The sequence below is a fragment of the Salmo salar genome, chromosome 14 (assembly GCF_965601325.2).
Source record: "Salmo salar chromosome 14, fSalSal1, whole genome shotgun sequence".
Classification (NCBI taxonomy): Eukaryota; Metazoa; Chordata; class Actinopteri; order Salmoniformes; family Salmonidae; genus Salmo; species Salmo salar.
Window position 1 is genome coordinate 62,164,579 of NC_138304.1, and position 26,651 is coordinate 62,191,229.

The following is a 26,651-nucleotide window of genomic DNA, read 5'->3' on the forward strand; positions in this document are numbered from 1 at the left end:
CGGGGCACCAAGGAGAATATTCAGATTACAAAGCTATAATTTTCCTAATATAACTTTCCTGTACTATAATATTATATTCTATTATAGTATAGGCAGATTATATTAGGAAAATTATAGCTTTGTAATCTGAATATTCTCCTTGGTGCCCCGATCTCCTAGTTAATTACAATTAAACGATTAATCAGTTTAATCGCGTGATAATAATTACAGGGAGCTAATTGATAAACATATCTTCCGTTTAATGGTACCCCCAAAGACACGACATTTGGAGCCCCCGTGCGAGGAATCTAAGATAGAATTGGACTTTGCTGTGAAATTCTATATATCAATTGTGCAAACAGAATTGTACAAACAGCCTGCTATGTAAACAAAGTGATTGTGCATTTTCCATTGAGAGAAGCTATTTAGAGTAGCTCCGGTCTTATGTCGATAGCAGTGAGGAATAAATTCCAGATTTAGTCCGTTAGGCCAAACGGTACTATTTCTGTCGGTCAATATTAACTTCTAGAGTAAGGTTAGAAATTAGAAGTTAACTGTCCGGTAAACCGAGCCGAATAATTTGCCTACCGCACTAAAACAGTGTGGGCAGACCGTATGCGTATCGATATTTAACCTGTTAGGGCTAGGGGGCAGTATTTACACCGCCGGATAAAAAACGTACCCGATTTAATCTGGTTACCACTCCTACCCAGTAACTAGAATATGCATATACTTATTACATATGGATAGAAAACACCCTAAAGTTTCTAAAACTGTTTGAATGGTGTCTGTGAGTATAACAGAACTCATATGGCAGGCAAAAACCTGAGAAGATTCCTTACAGGAAGTGGCCTGTCTGACAAGTTCTTGTTCTTCTTGACTCTCTTTATTAAAAACTGAGGATCTTAGCTGTAACGTGACACTTCCTACGGCTGCCATAGGGTCTCAGAAGGCGGTAAAAAGCTGAATCATGGCTTTGCAGGCTCTGGCTGAAAAAAAGTAGCGCGTTTGGGTAGTGGCTGGTTACAGTACTGTGAGACTCAGGCTCGTGCCCGCGTCGACCGAAAGCTTTTACTTTCCTCTGTTTAGCTAAATGGACATTCCCGGTCGGAATATTATCGCTTTTTTACGAGAAAAATGGCATAAAAATGGATTTTAAACGGCGGTTGACATGCTTCAAAGTACGGTAATGGAATATTTAGATTTTTTTTGTCACGAATTGCGCCATGCGCACGACCCTGATTTACCATTTCAGATAGTGTCTGGGACGCACGAACAAAACGCCACTATTCGGATATAACGATGGATTATTTTGGACCAAACCAACATTTGTTATTGAAGTAGCAGTCCTGGGAGTGCATTCTGACGAAGACAACAAAAGGTAATCAAACTTTTATAATAGTAAATATGATTATGGTGAGTGCTAAACTTGCCGGGTGTCTAAATAGCTAGCCCGTGATGCCTGGGCTATGTACTTAGAATATTGCAAAATGTGCTTTCACCAAAAAGCTATTTTAAAATCGGACATATCGAGTGCATAGAGGAGGTCTGTATCTATAATTCTTAAAATAATTGTTATGCTTTCTGTGAACGTTTATCGTGAGTAATTTAGTAAAATGTTAGCGAATTCCCCGGAAGTTTGCAGGGGGGTATGCTAGTTCTGAACGTCACATGCTAATGTAAAAAGCTGGTTTTTGATATAAATATGAACTTGATTGAACAAAACATGCATGTATTGTATAACATAATGTCCTAGGGTTGTCATCTGATGAAGATCATCAAAGGTTAGTGCTGCATTTAGCTGTCTTCTGGGTTTTTGTGACATTATATGCTAGCTTGAAAAATGGGTGTCTGATTATTTCTGGCTTGGTACTCTGCTGACATAATCTAATGTTTTGCTTTCGTTGTAAAGCCTTTTTGAAATCGGACAGTGTGGTTAGATTAACGAGAGTCTTGTCTTTAAATAGCTGTAAAATAGTCATATGTTTGAGAAATTGAAGTAATAGGATTTTTAAGGTTTTGAAAATCGCGCCACAGGCTTAAACTGGCTGTTACGTAGCCCATAGAGGTTAAGTACCGTGTCTCTCCGGTCAGCATAAACGCTAGCAGAATATGCTGAATGGGGTTAAGGTGAGACATCACTAGAAAACCCACCCTTTCCTATTTTGGTGCTTGGAAGGATACTCCTGAACCAAGTAGCAATAGCTTAGCATTACGGGTAAGCTAACAGAGAGGGAACATTTTACCCTCCACCGTAACACGTTTAAAATTTCTCCGCTAGCGCGACGGAAGTCCGACCTTTGTACTTCCATTTAATTTCAGCATTCTGCACCCTGGTGGGGAAGAATTGCCAGTACATCTCTAGGGGAAATTCAAACGTGGAGCACGGTAACATATCCAGACAATCACAATTGACTGGATATGGCGTCTCATTCAATTTAACTAACAAGTGAAATTGCCAGATTTACCTTTTCAAGTGGATCTTTCAAATAATATCCAAAATTGATTGGGCGTCTACAATGAGACATGATTAACTTTTTCCAAACTTAACTTAGATGAAGCAATGCTCTCAGGTTAATTGAAAGTTAATTCCCAGATAGCCTATACAGGTTTGATATATCATAAATAGATTAATCAGTAAAATCTGCTTTAGCAAGGCACAGTCAGTAAAACCCCTTTACTGACGTTCAGCCCCAGGGAGGAGCGTACCCTAGTGGTGAAGGGTCCCAACATTTGAACTACGGTTTACACTTATGATATCCAATCAATGGAGATTGTATGGATTATCGTCTCATTCAATTTATTTATTAAATTGTCGAACATACCTTTCTAGGTTCTTCCAATTAAATGAGACAACTTAAACTTTGCATATTAACCAGGATGAAGCAACCTCTCAGGTAATTCAAGTTTAATACCCAGATAGCCTACCCAGGTAGGACTAATCATTGGCATTGATTAATTCAATTTGCTTTTGCAAATTCATTCACGTCCAACTTCCACAGTACTGTACAGTACTGATGGTTCATTAACGTCTATAAATAGATTAAAATCGTCTTTGCAGCTCCCCACATTCCAAAATTTTGGAAAATGAGGAAAAAAAAAATTTCCTTTCAAATGTTCTAATAATGTGCAGGCTATCAGAGGGGGTGGTCCCCACTCGCCCGCTAATTAGTGAACCTCCACCCGTAAATGGATTGATCTCTGACCTCAGCAGCGATAACAACCCTAATTATGCCATTAGTGGAAAAGCAGACAACAATGTTTTCCAAAATCAACCATCGGGCGCAGGCCTCGTAAAGGTTCTCTCCAGTCTAGCTCTGATGTCTTGCCATCCGAGATTGCCATCTGTCCAATACCGCAGTGCACAGCTGAAGCACGAGCAGGTAACGGTAGACATAAAGGGACAGGTGGAGAGAACCGGGAAACCAATGACCAATGCAGACAAGGGAAAAATTCTGCTAGCTATGGAACTGCGTTCAAAAACTGAACAATTAAATGTAATTGCAAAAACGTATGACGATGAACAAGCACAAGCTCTTCAACAAAATCGTTTTCTACAGGAACAAAATCATATGCTACAGGAACAACTCGATTTAGCCAAAACTAAATACGATGATGTCCACGCCAAACTAGATAAATCTGAAGAGTTATCTACAAACAGGAGCGCTCAACTTGACAACATGCATGCTGTTTTGTTGAATGTTACTCAAAATAACACGGTACTCCTCAAAGCGCTGCAGACCAAAGACGATCAGTTAATGAACACAATGACAAAGTTGGATGATAAATCAGCAGAACTTATTGAAGTCGCTGACCAAATGAATGATGAGAGAACTCAGGTGATGAGGTTGGAAATATTGATTTCTAAGCAAGCAGAGGAAATCTCATCACTGAATCTCTCGCTCCGTACTCAAGACCTCTATCTGCAAACCGTGACAGATAAGTTTGAGACCGAAAGGAGCAGGTGTGACACTCACGTGTCCAAAATCGGTACTCTAAGCGCTCAAGTGGACTCTGCAATGCAGCAGAATTCCACCCTTAGGTACCATCTGGAGGAAATCCAGAATGGTCACGCTCTACAGCGCGACTACCCATCCAAGCAACCGGAGCCCTGTACTCACAGGAGTGAAGACAATAGGTTTCAGACCTTGCCTCCCTCATGTGTCCCTCAGTCTTCTCCTCTTGGCCCTTCGGCACTGAGTAATATTGTGCCTCTTGGCCAACAACAACAAGGCTTGGCTTCCTCTCTTGGCCTTTCGGCCCCAATTTCTCCACAGGATGAAGCCAACCCTCTCCGCCCGCTTGGCGCAGAATACCTTGACAAACTCGTCAAGAATTTCCCCACCTTTGACCCCGTTCCAGGTCAGCCAAATGATACTGAGACGTTCCTAGCTGACATAGAGGACGCGTTGGGTGGCTACCCGAATGCTACGGGTTCTGACAGGGTTTACCTGTTGAAGCGAACGTCGAATAGACACGTGACGAGGTTCATTCGCCTACAACAGCAACACGTGCTAAATGACTACGCTAAACTTGCCACAGCTTTGAAATTAGAATTCAGTGGTTCTGCGACTCGCAAACACGATAGCTCACTGGCTAACACCGTCAAACAAGCTCGGAACGAACACCCACAAGCTTACTATCATAGGCTTTGTTCAGCTTACTTTGGCCTACTCACAGAAACAGGAATGGAAGAGCTGTTACCATTCAAACAAATGTTTCTGTCAAACATGTATCCCACCTTCATTACCTACTTGGGCCCTGCAGCCCACGTTGGCTTGCCTATCTTACAACTCAGAGAGCTTGCAAGCACAGCTTTTGAGGCATCAAAAGTTCACAACGCTAAGAGCCCTGACCATTCAGTTTTGAAGTTTAACCAGGAGCACTCACTCCAGTTAGAGGGTGCATTATCAGGAATTGGAGCGTCGAGAGATGACGCACAACAACAGTTTCTACCACGAAACCATGATTCCAATAACCTCCGCGGTCGAAATAACTGTAAAATACGTAGCCATCAACATGACTACCGCTACAATCGACCCGTTCGCTACGTTCCTGCACCCAACCCACCAAAAGTGTCAGAGCACAAGGGTAACAAAGGGTTGAAGGACGATCAAAACGTAGACCAATGTTCTCCAGAAGTCCCACTACGGGAAGAACTTAAGCGAGAACAATTTGAGAAAAGGGTAAAAGATAAGTCACAAGGACTAGACGGGGAATTACCGGACACCAGGTCCACAGGAATTAACACCCATAGCATGGACGTTAAAGTTCAAATTTCTCCCGCTCTCATTCAAGACCCTATCCAGGGCCCGCTTGATCAAGAAACAAGCCCCCGGGCTCTGTCTATAGACTCTGATACAAAAGTTGCGAAGAAAAAGGGCAAACGCTTCGTTAAAGCCAAGCCCACTCAAAATCGGAAAAGTCAATCTGCTTCCATCTTGAACAGACATGGCACATCACGTCGTTGCGAACGACCACTCCACTTTGTGGGGAATATGTCCACTAACCACGAATCTAAACGGCCATACCTGGAAACAGTCCTGGAGGACTGCTTAGCTTGTCATGCGCTAATTGATTCGGGTGCGACAATATCACTCATCTCTCAAACATTGTTTGATGATCTCAAAAGGGCTTTGAAGCCAACTAAACGTTGGTTAAAAGTGGAACGATGCGACACTAAACTTCGAGGGGTCACTCAGACTACCTCGCCTCTCACATTGAGAGTCATGCTGAAACTACACTTCCAGGACGTATCGCTCGTTCACCCTGTGTATGTTACCAGCCTCGAAACTGTAACCCTGCTACTTGGAGCAGACTTGATGGATCGGTTACTCCCATTGATGGATTGGAAAACCAACCAGCTATGGTCACAGGCCACAGTGCCTTCTCCACTGACCACACCGTCTCCCCCTAACGCTAGCTGCAACGCAGTCCTTCACGAGGGGTATCTGTCAAAAGCACCCCTTGAGAAAAAGACGTTTAGAAACCTCTTGGTACAAAATCCGATCCACGGAGATAGTACGATATCTCGACACATTCCATCAGCCAACCTGATTGACCATTCTTTTCATGATTTCGAGCCAGCTGTCTCTGTGAATAAGCAACTTCCCTCCTCCTTGCAGTCATGTAATACGGTAGTTGAGATGAACTTTTCTTTCCCTTTGGACACTTCCGCAAGCACTGCGGCCGTCCCAGCAAGAAAAACATTGATGCGCAGAGTATACTCTGCTTCCGATGATACACCTTCCGCTTTGTTGGGGACTGTCACCCCTTACAATGACACTAATGGCGTCAGTCCAGCAACTGACCCGATGACTCCCACTTGTGAAACACTTTGCGATATCACAGACCGATATCCTCGTCTCAGTTCGCAGGTAATGAAGAGGTTGCCACACGCGGACGCGGTGGTGACTGACATGCCTCGACAGCCACTGAGCGTTTTGAAGCACAAACACCAGGAGATTTGGTTGAAAGGTTACAGCCATTCTCATAACAACGCGGCCGCTGACAACTCGTACATAGGGTCCGACCTTTTCATTTGCGCATCGGACACCAACACCACCCGCTGGTGGGGGGGTCCCGAGGCACAAAGGGGGGGAATAGTAGCCCAGACCCATGATGAGCCTCATCTAGGCCGGTGGGGGGGGTCAAGACTACGGACAACACCGTACGAGGCCGCCAGAGCATAAATCAAATCTAGTTGTAAACTCTCCTATGAGAACAGTGAGGGGCAGACAGGCCCCTAGATGGGGATTATCTTAGAAGACATCTAAGATAGTACTGAGGTGTACCACACTGGTTGTAAAGGAAGTCCAGTGGACTTGTCCACCTCCAAAACAAATGGCAACAATAATCATTCTTTGCCATGCGTAGGTTCAACTACAATACAACTAGTAAAATGCTCCAATCATGTGTCCAATCTGCTAAATGACTTAAATGTAATGTAAATGTAATGTGTTCCGGTAGATAATATTTCAGAATAATCGGTAGGATAACTGGTCCCCTTGAATACCAGTACCAATACCGCAGTCAGTCCAGCAACACTCAGTAAGAGGATTAGTAACCTCAAAGTTAAATTGCTATTGATAATAGCGACATAGGAGTCACTCAGAGTGCAACACGTGGAGGGGAATCTCCAGTGCACTCTTCCAATGGTTAACACACATGTCACTAATAAATAGGACCCTCCATTCAGGAGTAAAATTATTAGAAGTCATGAACCATGATCACACCACGTATGACTGGTCCAATACTTAAAGAGTACTTCCGTCGTGAGGTTAGCTCCTCCGTGGATAACATAGCTATGAAATAGACTTCATACCTATCGCCACTACAATAGTGGAAGACAGTGACTTGTAGAAAAACTACTACAGACTCCCTTGATACCAATTCTGACTGACCTCCAGGCATTGACCTGAAAATTACCTGACTACGTCACTCATTCTGAACAAGTTGTAATCTGCCCGGATACTTGGTTTTCTTCCCTTGACATGCACGCTTGTGTAAGCATAAGCGCACATGCACAACGGAACATCCAATTAGGATTTATGCTAGGATCACTTAAGGGCCCAAGCAATATACCAGCCTTAGTAAAGTTGAACATTTACTTCTAGGCCTTTGACTCTACAGCACTCACCAGTTTTCTTCCCAGAAGTCCGTAGGTCATACCTGTAGACTGCCCAAAACTGGTGCATTACAGCTGTAGACTTATCATATAGTTATCAACTTAGGATAGCGCCTAAGCAACACACCAAGTAGGAAAACCCTAGATATGGAATTAGAGACAATGCCATGATAATCATTTTGCCAGAACATTGGACGGAAATAGAATACAGTCCAATTAGATGATTTTTTTTTTTGTGTGAGAACTATATTTTGTATATTTTTGTTTTGTTTATGCTTTCATTCCTTTTCGGTTCAGTTCCTTTGACACTTAGGAAGTGATAGAGCCATAAACAAAGTCCCCATACAACCATCACTTAGTGCCACAACGCCGCTCATTGGGGAATGAATGTAATTATATATATTTCATGAGTGTGTGTGCGTTGTTAACATCTGCCTAAGTTACTGCCCAGATCTTCCAGTCTGGACGACGGGTCCAGAACCGCGACCCCAAATCCGGACACCCACAGCCTATCCTTGTGGCGGCATGCCCGCTGTCAGAGAGACTACCAAGGTAAACCACCAGAGGGGGGGACCGCAACGGCGATCACCAACCAGGACATCCCCTGGCCCTTCCTGGGGTACTTTACAGCTTCCAGGGAACCTACCAAGGTACACCAATTGAGGAGACCGCAACGGCGATCACCAACCGGACATCAACTGCCCATCCTTGTGGTGGACGGCTCCGCTTTCAGAGAGCCTACCAAGTTCAACCACCAGAGAGGACTGCAACGATGATCTACCAATGGGACATCACGTGGTCATGATTTTATGTTGATTTGTAACTTGCCGGATAAACAAGATCCAAACCACCAGGGGGGGTATGTCATGACGTTGGCCTCTTTTGGTACAGGGAGGACAGTTGACCCCTCCCTTTTGCACACAATCCACCCTGTGTGTAAAGGGTCGTAAAAACTCTAAAATTCCAGGAGAGTCTCTGGCCACATGGCCCATAGAGAGACAAAGGAAATTCTTCCACCTCATAGAATTGGAGAGCCAAGCGACATTTTGTGTTCTGGAGAAGGTATGGAAGATTGGTGAAGAATCCAGCTACGAACTGATCCGCTTAGTACAATTTTGTGATACTCAGAAGAGACAATATAGCCATATTACCATAAAACTGTTTATATAATAGCATCATAATGGTTGTATAGAATGCATCATATGGGGTATGGAATGTATTAACCTGTTGGGGCTAGGGGGCAGCATTTGCACGTCTGGATAAAAAAAATGTACCCGATTTAATCTGGTTACTAATCCTACCCAGTAACTAGAATATGCATATACTTATTATATATGGATAGAAAACACTCTAAAGTTTCTAAAACTGTTTGAATGGTGTCTGTGAGTATAACAGAACTCATTTGGCAGGCAAAACCCTGAGACATTTTCTGACAGGAAGTGGATACCTGATGTGTTGTATTGACTTTAAACCTATCCCATTGAAAAACACAGGGGCTTAGGAATATTTTGGCACTTCCTATTGCTTCCACTAGATGTCACCAGCCTTTACAAAGTGTTTTGAGTCTTCTGGAGGGAGATCTGACCGAACAAGAGCCATGGAACGATGATGTCCCATTAGACACCTGGCGCGCGAGTTCATGTTGGGTACCCTCGTTCCAATACGTTATAAAAGAGTATGCATTCGTCCACCTTGAATATTATTCATGTTCTGGTTAAAAAAGGCCCTAATGATTTATGCTATACAACGTTTGACATGTTTGAACGAACGGAAATATATTTTTTCCCCTCGTTCATGACGAGAAGTCCGGCTGGCTTACATCATGTGCTAACTCGACGGAGATTTTTGGACATAAATGATGAGCTTTTTTGAACAAAACTACATTCGTTATGGACCTGTGATACCTGGAAGTGACATCTGATGAAGAGAATCAAAGGTAATGGATTATTTACATAGTATTTTCGATTTTAGATCTCCCCAACATGACGTCTAGTCTGTATCGCAACGCGTATTTTTCTGGGCGCAGTGCTCAGATTATTGCAAAGTGTGATTTCCCAGTAAGGTTATTTTTAAATCTGGCAAGTTGATTGCGTTCAAGAGATGTAAATCTATAATTCTTTAAATGACAATATAATATTTTACCAATGTTTTCTAATTTTAATTATTTAATTTGTGACGCTGACTTGACTGACGGTTATTGGAGGGAAACGATTTCCTCAACATCAATGCCATAGTAAAACGCTGTTTTTGGATATAAATATGAACTTGATAGAACTAAAAATGCATGCATTGTCTAACATAATGTCCTAGGAGTGTCATCTGATGGAGATTGTAAAAGGTTAGTGCATCATTTTAGCTGGTTTTATGGTTTTGGTGACCCTGTCTTTGACTTGACAAAACATTACACACAACTCTTGTAAATGTACTGTCCTAACATACTCTAAATTTATGCTTTCGCCGTAAAACCTTTTTGAAATCGTAAAACGTGGTTAGATTAAGGAGATGTTTATCTTTCAAATGGTGTAAAATAGTTGTATTTTTGAAAAATTTGAATTTGGACATTTATTTGGATTCAAATTTGCCGCTCTTGAAATGCACCTGCTGTTGATGGAGTGCACCACGGGTGGCACGCTAGCGTCCCACCTAGCCCCAAGAGGTTAATAAGGATAAAGCTTTTGTAAGACATTGAGATGCTATGTACTGATGTAATGTGATAGAATTGTATTTCTGTAACCAAATCTAACTCAGTCATAGGCATGCCCCCAGGGACCCATACAGGACCAGGCGTCATTTGACAAGCTGTTCTATGGGCACTATAAAACACCTCCGGATTTACATTTCTTCAGACCAGGCCTACACTCCGTTGGCTAATAGGTTTTACCTTCCAATTCCTCTACTGAAAGTGAACCATACCACGTGGTTAACTTTTAGACTATCGATACTGACAGAATAAGAACAAGTCTTTGATATTAATTATTAGTCTGCAGCTAAGTAAATTACATCATTGAACGCGAAGACCAACGAAGCAACCATTCGATGATGACATTAATGAATGTCGCTCTGATAGATCCATTCTAACCGAGAGAGAGAGAACGTGTACAAAACTCCCCAACAGAACTACTCTCCAACAAGAATCATAACGACACACTGAGCGTAAATATATATTGATTGCAATTGTTCCCGAATGAGTGAGCCTTCAATTGTCAATTGTTAATATTAAATCACCCTGTGTAACTTCTCAGCCGACCTTTTATGATCCATTGTTCAACAGGCCGACCTGCCTGTTTAGCCAGTAGGGCACATTCCGATACCAATCCTTTGTGACGATAATGACTGTTTCTATGTTTTTCTGTTAATTACTTAGTGTAGTAAATAAATGATTTTAAGACAATTGATGTATGGATGATTTTAATAAAGACTGGGTTCGTGCAGATACAACAATTTACGATGTTTTGGAATGAGACTGGACTAGAGGTAAATACACCAATTAAACTAGAAGATAATCTGCCTATACTATAATAGAATATAATATTATAGTACAGGAAAGTTATATTAGGAAAATTATAGCTTTGTAATCTGAATATTCTCCTTGGTGCCCCGATCTCCTAGTTAATTACAATTAAACGATTAATCAGTTTAATCGCGTGATAATAATTACAGGGAGCTAATTGATAAACATATCTTCCGTTTAATGGTACCCCCAAAGACACGACACCGTATACCACGGGTATGACAAATTACAGTGGTAACCAGCTATAATTACAGTGGTAACCAGTTTATAATAGCAAAAAGGCACCTCGGGGGTTTGTGGCATATGTGACTGATCTCCTTTGTTCGGTCTTATGAGGAACTTCCGGTGCCGATAGAGATGGCCGCCTCGCTTCGCGGTCCTAGGAAACTATGCTGTATTTTGTTTTTTTGTGTGTTATTTCTTACATTGTTACCCCAGAAAATCTTAGGTTTTATTACGATACAGTCGGGAGGAACAATTGGATATAAGAGCAACGTCAACTCGCCAACATTACAACCAGGAATACGACTTTCCCAAAGTGGATCCTCTGTTTGACCTACCACCCAGGACAATGGATCGGATCCCAGCCGGCGACCCAAAACAACGACGTCGTAGAAGGGGCAGACGGAGCGGTCTTCTGGTCAGGCTCCGTAGATGGGCACATCGCGCACCGCTCCTGAGCATACTACTCGCCAATGTCCAGTCTCTTGACAACAAGGTAGACGAAATCCGAGCAAGAGCTGCCTTCCAGAGAGACATCCGAGACTGTAACGTTCTTTGTTTCACGGATACATGGCTCACTCGAGACACGCTATCTGAGTAGGTACAGCCACCTGGTTTCTTCACGCATCGCACCGACAGAAACAAACATCTCTCTGGTAAGAAGAAGGGTGGGGATGTATGCCTTATGATTAAGGAGACGTGGTGTGATCATAACAACATACAGGAACTCAAATCCTTTTGTTCACCTGACTTAGAATTCCTCACAATTAAATGCCGACCGCATTATCTACCTAGAGAATTATCTTCGATCATAATCACAGTTGTGTATATTCCCCCCAAGCAGACACATCGACGGCCCTGAAAGAAATTAATTTGACTCTATGTAAACTGAAAACCACATATCCTGAGGCTGCATTTATTGTAGCTGGGGATTTTAACAAGGCTAATCTGAAAACAAGGCTCCCCAAATTCTATCAGCATATCGATTGTGCTACCAGGGCAGGCAAAACCCTGGATCACTATTATTCTAACTTCCGCGACGCATATAAGGCCCTCCCCTGCCCTCCCTTCGGAAAAGCTGACCACGACTCCATTTTGTTGCTCCCAGCCTATAGACAGAGACTAAAACAGGAAGCACCCGCGCTCAGGTCTGTTCAACGCTGGTCCAACCAATCGGATTCCATGCTTCAAGATTGCTTCGATCACGTGGACTGGGACATGTTCCGCATAACGTCGAACAACAACATTAATGAATACGCTGATTCGGTGAGCGAGTTTATTAGCAAGTGCATCGGTGATGTTGTACCCACAGCGTCTATGAAAACATTCCAACCAGAAACCGTGGATTGATGGCAGCATTCGCGCAAAACTGAAAGCGTGAACCACTGCTTTTAATCAGGGCAAGGTGACCGGAAACATAACCGAATACAAACAGTGTAGCTATTCCCTCCGCAAGGCAATCAAACAAGCTAAGCGTCAGTATAGAGACAAAGTGGAGTCGCAATTCAACGGCTCAGACACGAGAGGTATGTGGCAGGGTCTACAGTCAATCACGGACTACAAAAGAAAAACCAGCCCCGTCGCGGATCACGATGCCTTGCTCCCAGACAGACTAAACAACTTTTTGGCTCGCTTTGAGGACAATACAGTGCCACTGATACGGCCCGCTACCAAAACCTGCAGGCTCTCCTTCACTGCAGCGAGTAAAACATTTAAACGTGTTAACCCTTGCAAAGCTGCAGGCCCAGACGGCATCCCTGGCCACGTCCTCAGAGCATGCGCAGACCAGCTGGCTGGTGTGTTTACAGACATATTCAATCAATCCTTATCCCAGTCTGCTGTTCCCACATGATTCAAGAGGGCAACCATTGTTCCTGTTCCCAAGAAAGCTAAGGTAACTGAGCTAAATGACTACCGCCCTGTAGCACTCACTTCCGTCATCATGAAGTGCTTTGAGAGACTAGTCAAGGATCATATCACCTCTACCCCACCTGACACCCTAGACCCACTCCAATTTGCTTACCGCCCCAATAGGTCCACAGACGACGCAATCGCCATCACACTGCATACTGCCCTAACCCATCTGGACAAGAGGAATACCTATGTAAGAATGCTGTTCATGGATTATAGCTCAGCATTTAACACAATAGTACCCTCCAAACTCGTCATTAAGCTCAAGACCCTGGGTCTCGACCCCGCCCTGTGCAACTGGGTCCTGGACTTCCTGACGGGCCGCCCCCTGGTGGTGAGGGTAGGTAACAACATCTCCACCCCGCTGATCCTCAACACTGGGGCCCCACAAGGGTGCGTTCTCAGCCCTCTCCTGTACTCCCTGTTCACCCACGACTGCGTGGCCATGCACGCCTCCAACTCAATCATCAAGTTTGCAGACGACACTACAGTGGTAGGCTTGATTACCAACAACGACGAGACGGCCTACAGGGAGGAGGTGAGGGCCCTTGGAGTGTGGTGTCAGGAAAATAACCTCACACTCAATGGCAACAAAACAAAGGAGATGATCGTGGACTTCAGGAAGCAGCAGCCCCCTATCTACATTGACGGGACAGTAGTGGAGAGGGTGGAGAGTTTTAAGTTCCTCGGCGTACACATCACGGACAAACTAAAATGGTCCACCCACACAGACAGCGTGGTGAAGAAGGCGCAGCAGCGCCTCTTCAACCTCAGGAGGCTGAAGAAATTCGGCTTGTCACCAAAAACACTCTCAAACTTTTACAGATGCACAATCGAGAGCATCCTGTCGGGCTGTATCACCGCCTGGTACGGCAGCTGCTCCGCCCGTAACCGTAAGGCTCTCCAGAGGGTAGTGAGGTCTGCACAACGCATCATCGGGTGCAAACTACATGCCCTCCAGGACACCTACACCACCCGATGTCACAGGAAGGCCAAAAAGATCATCAAGGACAACAACCACCCGAGCCACTGCCTGTTCACCCCGCTATCATCCAGAAGGCGAGGTCAGTGTACAGGTGCATCAAAGCAGGGACCGAGAGACAGCTTCTATCTCAAGGCCATCAAACCATTAAACAGCCATTACTAACATTGAGTGGCTGCTGCCAACATACTGACTCAACTCTAGCCACTTTAATAATGGAAAATTGATGTAATCAATTTATCACTAGCCACCTTATATAATGCTTCCATACCCTACATTACTCATCTCATATGTATATACTGTACGCTATAACATCTACTGCATCTTGCCTATGCCGTTCGGGCATCACTCATTCATATATTTTTATGTACATATTCATTCCTTTACACTTGTGTGTATAAGGTGTTGTGAAATTGTTAGGTTATATTACTTGTTAGATATTACTGCATGGTCGGAACTAGAAGCACAAGCATTTCGCTACACTCACATTAACATTTGCTAACCATATGTATGTGACAAATACATTTGAATTGATTTGATGCAAAATATGAAATTGTGTTCTTTACATTGGATAAAAGTAGAGACTCAGAGCTACGAAATGGTATATCATACGCTGCATTTGAGGAACAATGGGAAAGTCATTCTGCTTTGAAATTTGAGAAACTTGTAACCCCACTTTTTGAGAAAATTGCCCTTGAATGTTTTGGTACATCTATTGAAGAGCTCTTCTGTCTACACCCATTCAACATTGTTCACACCCTCTTAACCTGTTGGGTCTAGGGGGCAGCATTTGCACGTCTGGATAAAAAAAATGTACCCGATTTAATCTGGTTACTAATCCTACCCAGTAACTAGAATATGCATATACTTATTATATATGGATAGAAAACACTCTAAAGTTTCCAAAACTGTTTGAATGGTGTCTGTGAGTATAACAGAACTCATTTGGCAGGCAAAACCCTGAGACATTTTCTGACAGGAAGTGGATACCTGATGTGTTGTATTGACTTTAAACCTATCCCATTGAAAAACACAGGGGTTTAGGAATATTTTGGCACTTCCTATTGCTTCCACTAGATGTCACCAGCCTTTACAAAGTGTTTTGAGTCTTCTGGAGGGAGATCTGACCGAACAAGAGCCATGGAACGGTGATGTCCCATTAGACACCTGGCGCGCTACTTCATGTTGGGTACCCTCGTTCCAATACGTTATAAAAGGCTATGCATTCGTCCACCTTGAATATTATTCATGTTCTGGTTAAAAAAGGCCCTAATGATTTATGCTATACAACGTTTGACATGTTTGAACGAACGGAAATATATTTTTTCCCCTCGTTCATGACGAGAAGTCCGGCTGGCTTACATCATGTGCTAACGAGACGGAGATTTTTGGACATAAATGATGAGCTTTTTTGAACAAAACTACATTCGTTATGGACCTGTGATACCTGGAAGTGACATCTGATGAAGAGAATCAAAGGTAATGGATTATTTACATAGTATTTTCGATTTTAGATCTCCCCAACATGACGTCTAGTCTGTATCGCAACGCGTATTTTTCTGGGCACAGTGCTCAGATTATTGCAAAGTGTGATTTCCCAGTAAGGTTATTTTTAAATCTGGCAAGTTGATTGCGTTCAAAAGATGTAAATCTATAATTCTTTAAATGACAATATAATATTTTACCAATGTTTTCTAATTTTAATTATTTAATTTGTGACGCTGACTTGACTGCCGGTTATTGGAGGGAAACGATTTCCTCAACATCAATGCCATAGTAAAACGCTGTTTTTGTATATAAATATGAACTTGATAGAACTAAAAATGCATGCATTGTCTAACATAATGTCCTAGGAGTGTCATCTGATGGAGATTGTAAAAGGTTAGTGTATCATTTTAGCTGGTTTTATGGTTTTGGTGACCCTGTCTTTGACTTGACAAAACATTACACACAACTCTTGTAAATGTACTGTCCTAACATACTCTAAATTTATGCTTTCGCCGTAAAACCTTTTGCAAATCGTAAAACGTGGTTAGATTAAGGAGATGTTTATCTTTCAAATGGTGTAACATAGTTGTATTTTTGAAAAATTTGAATTTTGACATTTATTTGGATTCAAATTTGCCGCTCTTGAAATGCACCTGCTGTTGATGGAGTGCACCACAGGTGGCACGCTAGCGTCCCACCTAGCCCCAAGAGGTTTTAAGCCAGCCCCACCCATCTCTTTAAGGATTCACATGTGAGGTCGTGCTAAAGGTAACGTAGTGTGGTAAAGATTAAGACTAAAAGTGGTAAAAGTAGTAGCCTATAATAAGGAAAAATTCCACATAAACAGGAAGTGTAATATTTTATAAATATTAGATGATGCTTACCCAGAAACACTTTGCTAAATTGTGAAAGAAATGCTATAACCCCCATCCACATCTTGCCAAGTGGATGGGTCTCTACAGAAGGTGTAAACGGTACAGCCAAATGGTTACTTGCATAGTAGCAATATCAAAAATAGATAGTGTCAATGTAAAGAAAAAATAACAAGTGGCAATGCCATTAGAGAAATAACAAAGTAATATACAGTATGCATAATAACAATAACAATATCATTGATACTGCTGATAGATGAGGTAGTTATATGCATACAATCAGGGGTGAAGTGAATGAGCAGCAGGATAAATAAAAAAATAGTAGCAATGTATGGTGTGTGTTAGGAGAGAGTCATGTGAATGTGCATAGAGGTACTGTAGATAGTCCAGATGACTGGGAACTCTCCCCCAGTGATGAACTGATCCATCCGAACACCGCATGAACAAGGAAATCTATGTTCGGAGAGCCTGTTTCTGTCCTGCCCTTGACTTTGGTGCAGGGCATGTGATGTCCTTAGCCTCTTCGTCACAAAACTCCTTGGTTTTCTCAAAAATATGTGCTTGTCTAGCTGTGTCCAGTCCAGGTGCTGCTTGTACAGGCAGACCATCTATAGGAGGAACGGTGTCTTGCTGTGTCCAGTCCAGGTGCTGCTTGTACAGGCAGACCATCTATGGGAGGAAGGATGTCAGCGTTACGCAGCAGCTGAGACCTGGTCCCGACTGAGTCCGGGCACTCCTTGGCGACAACACCACTGCTTTTGTCACGTGAGGTGGCAGAAACTTTCCACCAAAGTGTTTGTGTCCTGGGTGGCGTCCTGGTAATACTATTGCATTATCCTCTGCGTAGTTGTTGAAGTTCATAACTCGCTGCAAGTCCTCATGTTTCAGGTGTAACATGTGCTTGCTTGGGCCAGCTCTTTTTGATGGGACGCATTAGAACATTCTCCTTGTATGACTGGTGGTGGAGAGTCAGATGTGTTCTACTGATGAGACATTCCAGACAAATATTTTAGCATTATTTTACGTAATCACCATCAGACATACCTGGCTAGCTTCATGGGTTAGGGATAACCCTAATCACCCGGCTAGCTTCATGGGTTAGGGTTAACCCTAATCACCTGGCAAAGTGGAGTCTTTTATTTAATTGTTGCTTACTGGAAAATACTCTTTCAAAATGAATGGAAGAGACAGCATTCAGAGGTCAAGACTGCACTGCTCTGAGACAAGCATGGGGACTGGTCTTGATAAATCAATTAGATTTTTATTTTCACTGAATCTCTGTTTGGGTATTGGTTAGACTAATTAGTGTGGAAATGTTAGGATTATTTTGCTCATACTGTAGCCCACTCCCGACCGGTCACGTTGTATAGCACCATTATGGGCTATTAGCAGGACAATAGATACTTTGTGCTAGGCAATTGATCAGCATTAAAAACTTTGTGGATGGGGCCTCCAGAGTGGTGCAGCGGTCTAAGACACTGCAAACTGCATTGCTACAGATGCTGGTTCGATACCCGTGCCGGCCGCGACCAGGAGACCCATGAGGCGACAGTGGGATTTTGGTTTCTGTCCCCCTAAAAACAGGAATAAATAATTCTAAATAACAAACTGACTTTACTTACAAATTAGTAAGACTGTCTCACTCCATGTTCAAGAATGGCCTTTTTCTCGCTCACTTTAGGTTATTTGAAAACGAAATCGCCAAAATATACAGTTGAAGTCAGAGGTTTTCATACACTTACGTTGGAATCATTAAAACTAGTTTTTCCACCACTCCACAAATTTCTTGTTTACAAACTATAGTTTTGGCAAGTCGGTTAGGACATCTACTTTGTGCATGACAAGTAATTTTTACAACAATTGTTTAGGCAGATTATTTCACTTATTATTCACTGTATCACTAACCCTAACCCTTCATTCTCGTGTGTGTATTTATATAAGAGCTGTGTAAAACTCTAAGGAAAGAGAAAAGTACAAATAAAATAAAAAGTAGCCAAAAAGAGACCCCTCTGACATCTGTGTGGGACCTGCCTTCCTTACCGCAACACTACAGATCAAGAGGAGCCCCAGCCACAACGCGTTTCTGCCTTACTCGGCTTCATCAGGTAGCAGAATAAAAATGCTGTAAGTTGTAATAATGTGTATATATCTATATGCGTAGTGCGGTGTTCTGTGTGATTTACTTACCTTTGATGTAGTCCTGGTTAACCTCTATGGGCTAGGTGGGACGCTAGCGTGCCACCCGTGGTGCACTCCATCAACAGCAGGTGCATTTCAAGAGCGGCAAATTTGAATCCAAATAAATGTCAAAATTCAAATTTTTCAAAAATACAACTATTTTACACCATTTGAAAGATAAACATCTCCTTAATCTAACCACGTTTTACGATTTCAAAAAGGTTTTACGGCGAAAGCATAAATTTAGAGTATGTTAGGACAGTACATTTACAAGAGTTGTGTGTAATGTTTTGTCAAGTCAAAGACAGGGTCACCAAAACCATAAAACCAGCTAAAATGATGCACTAACCTTTTACAATCTCCATCAGATGACACTCCTAGGACATTATGTTAGACAATGCATGCATTTTTAGTTCTATCAAGTTCATATTTATATCCAAAAACAGCGTTTTACTATGGCATTGATGTTGAGGAAATCGTTTCCCTCCAATAACCGGCAGTCAAGTCAGCGTCACAAATGAAATAATTAAAATTAGAAAACATTGGTAAAATATTATATTGTCATTTAAAGAATTATAGATTTACATCTCTTGAACGCAATCAACTTGCCAGATTTAAAAATAACATTACTGGGAAATCACACTTTGCAATAATCTGAGCACTGCGCCCAGAAAAATACGCGTTGCGATACAGACTAGACGTCATGTTGGGGAGATCTAAAATCGAAAATACTATGTAAATAATCCATTACCTTTGATTCTCTTCATCAGATGTCACTTCCAGGTATCACAGGTCCATAACGAATGTAGTTTTGTTCAAAAAAGCTCATCATTTATGTCCAAAAATCTCCGTCGAGTTAGCACATGATCTAAGCCAGCCGGACTTCTCGTCATGAACGAGGGGAAAAAATATATTTCCGTTCGTTCAAACATGTCAAACGTTGTATAGCATAAATCATTAGGGCCTTTTTTAACCAGAACATGAATAATATTCAAGGTGGACGAATGCATACTCTTTTATAACGTATTGGAACGAGGGTACCCAACATGAACTCGCGCGCCAGGTGTCTAATGGGACATCATCGTTCCATGGCTCTTGTTCGGTCAGATCTCCCTCCAGAAGACTCAAAACACTTTGTAAAGGCTGGTGACATCTAGTGGAAGCAATAGGAAGTGCCAAAATATTCCTAAACCCCTGTGTTTTTCAATGGGATAGGTTTAAAGTCAATACAACACATCAGGTATCCACTTCCTGTCAGAAAATGTCTCAGGGTTTTGCCTGCCAAATGAGTTCTGTTATACTCACAGACACCATTCAAACAGTTTTAGAAACTTTAGAGTGTTTTCTATCCATATATAATAAGTATATGCATATTCTAGTTACTGGGTAGGATTAGTAACCAGATTAAATCGGGTACATTTTTTTTATCCAGACGTGCAAATGCTGCCCCCTAGCCCTAACAGGTTAAGCGTGTGGAGCGATGTGCTGTCCAGTTGTCTCCCTGTAAAGTTATAAGGTGTGCTGCCTCTCTGGTGTTTGGTGGGTGTAGCCCAGGTGGTAAGGATTATTTTGATTGGTCCGTACTGTTACTAAGCCTGGCAGCAGAGAACAGGTTTTGGGGTGAGGAGTTCAGATTAAGGTGAGAATGGAATAGGGATACGGTTGAAGTGGATATGGAGTTAGAATAGAGGTCAAGCACACCTGACAACAATACAATGGAGACCCAATATGACAAAAGTACAACCCTGTGGTAACCCAAGGTTTGTAAAAATGCCATATGGTATGGATGAAACATGGAATGTGACAAAATAGCGATCACAATACATTATAAGAGACAGACAAGGTTAACAACATAAGGTCAGACACAGATCCATACACACACATACATACCAGAGAGGGGCTAGGACTGCAGTTGGGGTTAGGGTTAGAGTTAGTGTTAGGAATGGTTAAGTTTAGGGTTAGAATGGTTAAGGCTAGGGTTAGGGTTAGAATGGTTAAGGTTAGGGTTGTCAGAGTTAGAGGGTTAGGGTTTAGGGTTACGGTTTAGGGTCAGGGGGGTTAGGGTTAGGTTAGGGTTTGTGTTAGAGGGTTGGGTTAGGGTTAATAATGACAGATGAATCTGATGTGCACTGGCAAAACTTTTAAAATAAATGGTAAAACTTTTGTATAAAAATACTTTAATGACAAAAAAAAGGGGGGAGGGTGGGAGAAGACTACTAAAAGAGAACCAGGATCATAATTTAAAATAAAACCTGGGTTAAGAACCAGGAATACAATCCTAAGGATTAGAGACCAGGGGCCAAGGTCAGAGCGATAGTCCAGAAGTTAGGGTTGGGTATGAGGGTCTAGGGGTTAGAATTACGTATATGAGCTCCAAGGGTTAAGGTTAGATAAGGGGGTATAAGGGTTATAAGGTTAGGATGGGAAATTAGGGTTAGGATTTAGGAACTGGGGGTTAGGGTTAGTATTAATGGTAGGGTTAGGGTTTAGGGATAACGGACAAATCTGATGTGCACTGGCACAACTTAAATAAATGGTAAAACCATGGTATGAAATACCTTAATTACTAAAAAAAGGAAAGGGGGGGGTGAAGAAATAATAAAAAGAGGACCCGGATCATAAAATAAAACCTGGGTTGACTACCAGGGATACAATCCAAAGGAATAAAAGCCAGGAGCCAAGGTCAAAATAATAGACCAGAAATTAGGGTTGGGAATGAGAGTCTAGGGATGGAGTTAGGTATGTTGGCTCCTAGGGTTTGGGTTAGGGTTAGGATTGGGGTTGGGTTGGGATTAGGGTTAGGGTTGGGGTTAGGGTTAGGTTTCTAGTTTTGAGTCGGTTGATCCACTTCCATCTCTGACACGTGGAAGCCGAAGGGGGGGAAAGGGAATGGGTGCACTCCACAGCATTGACGCGCTGGCCAGAGGGGTCCGGGCGCACCCGGCCAAAGTTGTAGACCCCATGGTTGCCCACTTGTAGAAGTGCCCTGGGTTGCATTGGTTGGGCTTAGAACCGTCCGTCCGTCGGGTTAAGGGATGGTTAAGGTTAAGGTTAGGGTTAAGGTTTAGGGTTAGAGTGGTTAGGGTTAGGTATTAGTTTGGTGGAGCACACAGAGACACACACACACACACTCGGGAAGGCAGGAGAGAGAGAAGCTATGAGCGGCAGACTAAGACGTGACTGTGGGCTTTGTTCCAAGCTGAATATCGCGCGGATAGACCGACATATCAAGTCTGTCCATGCACTTAAGCCTGGTACTATTAAATGGAAGCGTGCTTTGCAATCTTGCCGGCTTTCAGCCGAGAGACAGCGGCCCGAATCATGGAAGTGTACGCAGCCTAACAACGATGTTGCACCGCGGCTGGAGCCCTGGGAGAACCGTGTATTTCCAGTGTGTGGGAAGTGAGTTGTCCGTGGATCAGCAGCTGTTGGACGAGAGTGAGCAGGCGGTGGCGACTGCGCCGGTGCAGTCAACCAGTCAGATCGGTGGTGAACCACGCTCGGAACCGAGTGAGCAAGGCTGCGCGGAGGCGACTTCCACGGAGAGCGAGAGCGATGAAGGCGGCGGTGTGGATTCCGGAATTGAAGGTTGGAGAAATTTAATTTTGACTGAATATGAACACTTTGCTACGGGTAGAAACCCTTCAGTTAAACGAATTGACAATTGTCGCACCAGTCTATCCCGAGTACGGAAATTCCTCCGCTATATGTCAGAGGGCAAGGCCGATGAAGGACTGTGTTCTCTGGATAACTACAGACGTGCGTCTGAGTGGTACGGTCAATGTGAAGACCGTTGTTTGGCACCATCCACGTTAAAAATATACCGATCCGATGTTCGAAGTTTCTTGAACTATCTTATTCAGTTCCGGCCAGAAGGTCTGCAGGCTAGAGCCAGTAAAATTCGAAAGTTGTTACTCTGCTTGGCAAAGATGGACAGGGATTCGCGGCAGAGCCAGGCAACACACAGGGCAAAATTCCGCAAACGCTGCAGGGGCGAGGTGCTCAGCGCTGCGGAGTTAAGCCGATTTGTTGAGCTAAGCAATCAAGCTATTCCTTCGGTTCTCAGTAGGCTGGAGGCCCGAGCCACCTGCGCTGATAGACGTAGGTTTGCGGCTCTAATGTCCAGCCGGTTGGCCATCTTTAATGGCACTCGACGATCCCCAGTCACCATCTTCAGTGAGAGGGAATTTACTGAAGTAACCCCGGAAAGTGGGGGTTATCAGATGTCTATTTCAAGCCACAAAACGAACTATAGCTTCGGTGAGTGCAGAATTGTTCTATCTGTGCAGGAATACACTTGGCTTAAACGATTCCATCAGATCAGGCCTAATCTGAGTGGAATCACCTCAGACACAACACTCTTCTTTTTCACGTCCTGCGGTCAACCGTACGGCAATCTCTGTGAGTATGTGGGCCAGCAATTTAAAGAATTTGGCATTGGAAGTAAAGTCACCTTCGGTACAATTCGACGAAGCGTTGCTACATTGAACTTTAATCAAGGCTCGGTTACAGACCGGGGGACTGTGGCTGACCATATGTGTCATTCTCTGGAAACCCAGGCACAGTACTACCGGTACCATCATTTGCCTCGTAACGCCAGCCGAGCGCGGACACTAATTGAGGGACAAATCAACCCATGATTCACTGATAAATAAAGACTATTTATTTGAAACTCACCCATGTCTTTGTGTGTGTCATTTGGTCACGGTTGAGAATGTATGATAGAGGGCAGGCAGGTGGGCAGGCAAGGTAGAGAGAGTAAGCCCAGAGGAATGGAGATATGGAGCTCCCCTGGTAACCCAAAATAAAACACAGCCGATTTTCTGAGATATTTGGACTTAGTCGTTTTTCTGACCAGTTTGGACTTGGCCATTTTTCTGAAGATTTTTTAAAACTTCCATAAATCAGCCAGGCCGGCCCCCATTGACTTGGGCCCGTAGTAGGGTGCTCTCAGGGTGGGTATGTAGGTATGTATACCCTTTAAAAGTATTTAAAACCGTTATAAAAATTTCGACCTGGTAACCCAAAATAAAACCAGGTGCATATCCTACTGACACGTCCCCACCGTACCTTAAAACTTCCATAAAACACTCATTCTTCATCCCACTGACTTGGGATCAACGTGGGGTGCTCCCACGGTGGTGAAGGAGGTGGTTATGGCCTTTAAAAGTATTTAAAACCGTTTTTTTTAAATGGTCCTGGTAACCCAAAAATGAAACAGTGCAATTTCTGAGATTTTTGGACTTAGTCATTTTTCTGAAGATTTTTTAAAACTTCCATAAATCAGCCATGCCGGCCCCCGTTGACTTGGGCCCGTTGTAGGGTGCTCTCAGGGTGGGTATGTAGGTATGTATACCCTTTAAAAGTATTTAAAACCGTTTTTATAAAATGGTCCTGGTAACCCAAAATAAAACCAGGTGCACGTTTGGACTTAGTCTCTTGAGCGAAATGAAAAGTGGGCACTTTGTAACTTTTTTGACCAAAATCTGAAATTTTCAAATAATGATTAAAAATACTTCCTGAGGGGCTAGAGTTCCCAAATTTCGCATGCATAGGAACTAATTTCTTTGGTCCCGGGAACTTTTTTTTCGAAAACATAAAACTCGATTTTCTATTATACATTTTTATGGAAAAACGGTTTAAATTATATGGATATGTTCGTTTATATGTGCCCTTTCGTGCAAAAAAACCCCCATCCGGATTGGAGTTGTACTTTCCCGATTTATTCAAGTTTTTAGTTTTTTTTTGTGGTCCGGATTTTCATACGGGAGAACAGGGGGAAAAAAATACTGTGTGAGTAACACAGTGGAGATCGGTAGTTTCTGTATTCCCGTCTTTACACAGTCATGCCCGTGTGGGGCAGACAGGTACCGGCGCGAAATCAGAAACCTGGTTTTTGTTAACAAGACTTCCATGTCCTAGAAGCTCAGTGATAGTGGCAAACTACTAGTCCAATATAATAAATGCGAAACGGACACTTCTGAGGGTTGCTTGTCCCTCGGAACCATGGTAGTTCGATCCATATCCCTTCGGCGACCGATTAATGGCTACTACTCAGGCCGAATAGATAGAGCTTTATGGACACTTTTGAGGGTTGCTTGCCCCTCAGAACCATGGTTCCTTTGGTCCATATCCCTTCGGCGCCCGATTGGTTGTTACTACTCAGGCCGAATAGGGAGAACTTTATGGACTCTTTTGAGGGTTACAAGCCCCTCAGAACCATGGTTCCTTTGGTCCATATCCCTTCGGCGACCGATTGGTCCTAAGTATTGATCCAATTTTCCCAGCTTGGTGGTGGGAGGATATTGAGCTCTGTCCTGGGCAGGTGCTCTATCCCAGCTATCACCTTGTGGGTTTGGGTCCTCCATGACCATGGTTCTTGTCCCAGCTTGCCACACGTTGCGTATCCATGGTTGTCCTTTGTTGTCGAGCCTGTTTTACATCTTCTGACCGATTTGCATTCTATTTCCACCTGGGAGGGCCCCTGTCGGCCGGCCTTTGGTCGGTGTTCAGACGGACGGTTCCTCCCGCCCCACGTGGAATTGCCTCTATCGGGGGAGCCCCTGTCGGAGACGGTTATCCCCGCCTTGATGACAAGCTTCAGCCGCGCTCCGTTCGTGCGAGATCTAGCCGACCCGTCTGTCTGTGGCCCTACATTGGTGTTCCGGTTCGGGGAGTGGAGTACCCAGGTAGGGATGCCTGCAGATGACGTTCACCCATGCCGTACCGGCGCCAGAAACACATGTATTTCTCAAACCCTGTCTTTTATCCACGTTGATGGCGTTCCGAATAAACCCTCCAGCTAAGACAAGATACCTGATTAAGCGGTGCTCCGGCACCTGTGGCTCCGGCCACGGGCAGTTCAGGGCCTCCCGCTGGGCGCACGGTGGATTGACCTAGGGCCTCCTCCCCTCACGGGATAGGAGTGGTCCCTGGCTGTTCTCCGCTTAGTGTGCCCGGGTACAACCTCTATGTTGTGAGTGGCTACCTGGTTGATCCTGCCAGTAGCATATTCTTGTCTCAAAGATTAAGCCATGCAAGTCTAAGTACACAGGGCCGGTACAGTGAAACTGCGAATTACTCATTAAATCAGTTATGGTTCCTTTGATCGCTCCAACGTTACTTGGATAACTGTGGCAATTCTAGAGCTAATACATGCAGACGAGCGCTGACCTCCGGGGATGCGTGCATTTATCAGACCCAAAACCCATGCGGGCCAATCTCGGTTGCCCCGGCCGCTTTGGTGACTCTAGATAACCTCGAGCCGATCGCGCGCCCTTTGTGGCGGTGACGTCTCATTCGAATGTCTGCCCTATCAACTTTCGATGGTACTTAATTAGCCATATCTGTTTATTGTCCAATAACATATTTAAAATAATCCATCTACCTTGATGATCTGTTTGGACAATTTGCACATTTGGATCAAAATTACTGTTAAATTAAACCAACACCCCTTTTGAATTTCTTTTCCCATGGGAGAAATATATTTCACCCCCCAGTCCTTTTTCCACAAAACTTCATCTAAAATTGTTGAATGGATTTCCTGTAAACAATAGATATTATATTCCTTCTCTTTTAGCCAGGTAAATACTGATGGCCTTTTCTTATTATCTGCAAGGCCATTACAATTGTAACTGGCTATACTTATTTCACTTACCATAATGAGAAACAACTTTCAATTCTATTTATCAAAATATATGTTTGTAAACGTACCATTAAAAAGTAACATGATGGTTGAGTGTCTATATAGCTGTACCATGATATTTGCGTTGCTACTAAGTAAACCACCAATTGGTCCCCACTATTCCACCCTCTAAAAGCCCTCCTCATCCCGAGTTGGGTTGTTATCCCAATGCCCGGCAGACCACCCCCGACCCCCCT